At 42.3% G+C, this 2,213-nt stretch overlaps 1 non-coding gene across 1 annotated transcript; it reads right to left on the bottom strand.

Annotated features, from left to right (window-relative positions):
* Positions 1-468: 468 nt before the first annotated feature.
* TRNAY-GUA (transfer RNA tyrosine (anticodon GUA)) lies at positions 469-540 on the bottom strand. The gene has a single exon. It is a non-coding gene; the product is annotated as a tRNA-Tyr (tRNA).
* Positions 541-2,213: the final 1,673 nt, after the last annotated feature.

Below are 2,213 nucleotides of genomic sequence, written 5' to 3' on the forward strand. Positions count from 1 at the left end.
AATATTGTATTGGTTTTGCCATACATCAACATGAATCCACCACGGGTGTACATGTGTTCCCCATCCTGAATCCCTCTCCCAGCTCCCTCCCCATACCATCCCTCTGGGTCATCCCAGTGCACCAGCCACAAGCATCCTGTATCATGCATCAAACCTGGACTGGTGATTTGTTTCATATATGATATTATACATGTTTCAATGCTATTCTCCCAAATCATCCCACCCTCGCCCTCTCCCAGAGTCCAAAAGACTGTTCTATATATCTGTGTCTCTTTTGCTGTCCCACATACAGGGTTATAGTTACTAACTTTCTAAATTCCATATATATGTGTTGTGTGTGTGTGTGAAATCTCTCAGTCGTGTCCGACTCTGAGACCCCGTGGACTGTAGCCCGCCAGGCTCCTCTGTCCATGGTATTCTCCAGGCAAGAATACTGGAGTGGGTTGCCATTTCCTTCTCCAGGGGATCTTCCCAACCCAGGGATCGAACCCGGGTCTCCTGCATTACAGGCAGATGCTTTATCCTCTGAGCCACCAGGGAAGCCATATACTATATATGTGTTAGTATACTGTATTGGTGTTTTTCTTTCTGGCTTACTTCACTCTGTATGATAGGCTCCAGTTTCATCCACCTAATTAGAACTGATTCAAATGTATTTTTTTTAATAGCTGAGTAATATCCCATTGTGTATATGTACCATTGCTTTCTTATCCATTCATCTGCTAATGGACATCTAAGTTGCTTCCATGTCCTGGCTATTATAAATAGTGCTGCGATGAACATTGGGGTACACGTGTCTCTTTCCATTCTGGTTTCCTTGGTGTGTATGCCCAGCAGTGGGATTGCTGGGTCATATGGCAGTTCTATTTCCAGTTTTTTAAGGAATTTCCACACTGCTCTCCATAGTGGCTGTACTAGTTTGCATTCCCACCAACAGTGTAAGAGGGTTCCCTTTTCTCCACACCCTCTCCAGCATTTATTGCTTATAGACTTTTGGATTGCAGCCATTCTGACTGGTGCGAAACGGTACCTCATTGTGGTTTTGATTTGCATTTCTCTGATAATGAGTGATGTTGAGCATCTTTTCATGTGTTTGTTAGCCATCTGTATGTCTTCTTTGGAGAAATGTTTGTTTAGTTCTTTGGCCCATTTTTTGATTGGGCCATTTATTTTTCTGGAATTGGGCTTCAGGAGCTGCTTGTATATTTTTGAGATTAGTTGTTTATCAGTTGCTTCATTTGCTATCATTTTCTCCCATTTTGAAGGCTGTATTTTCACTTTGCTTATAGTTTCCTTTGTTGTGCAGAAGCTTTTAATTTTACTTAGGTCCCATTTGTTTATTTTTGCTTTTATTTCCAATATTCTGGGAGGTGGGTCATAGAGGATCCTGATGAGTTTATGCTGGAGAGTGTTTTACCTATGTTCTCCTCTAGGAGTTTTATAGTTTCTGGTCTTATGTTTAGATCTTTAATCCATTTTGAGTTTATTTTTGTGTATGGTGTTAGAACGGAGAAGTCAATGGCACCCCACTCCAGTACTCTTGCCTGGAAAACCCCATGGACGGAGGAGCCTGGTGGGCTGCAGTCCATGGGCTTGCGAAGAGTCGGACATGACTGAGCAACTTCACTTTCACTTCTCGCTTTCATGCATTGGAAAAGGAAATGGCAACCCACTCCAGTATTCTTGCCTGGAGAATCCCAGGGACGGGGGAGCCTGGTGGGCTGCCGTCTATGGGGTCGCACAGAGTCGGACACAACTGAAGCGACTTAGTAGTAGTAGTATGGTGTTAGAAAGTGTTCTAGTTTCATTCTTTTACAAGTGGTGGACCAGTTTTCCTAGCACCACTTGTTAAAGAGTTTGCCTTTTCTCCATTGTATATTCTTGCCTCCTTTGTCAAAGATAAGGTGTCCATAGGTGCGTGGATTTATCTCTGGGCTTTCTATTTTGTTCCATTGATCTATATTTCTGACTCTGTGCCAGTACCATGCTGTCTTGATGACTGTGGCTTTGTAGTAGAGCCTGAAGTCAGGCAGGTTGATTCCTCCAGTTCCATTCTTCTTTCCCAAGATTGCTTTGGCTATTCAAAGCTTTTTGTATTTCCATACAAATTGTGAAATTATTTGTTCTAGCTCTGTGAAAAATACTGTTGGTAGCTTGATAGGGATTGCATTGAATTATAGATTTCTTTGGGTAGTATACTCATTTTCACTATA

The sequence above is a fragment of the Bubalus kerabau genome, chromosome 3 (genome assembly GCF_029407905.1).
Source record: "Bubalus kerabau isolate K-KA32 ecotype Philippines breed swamp buffalo chromosome 3, PCC_UOA_SB_1v2, whole genome shotgun sequence".
NCBI lineage: Eukaryota > Metazoa > Chordata > Mammalia > Artiodactyla > Bovidae > Bubalus > Bubalus kerabau.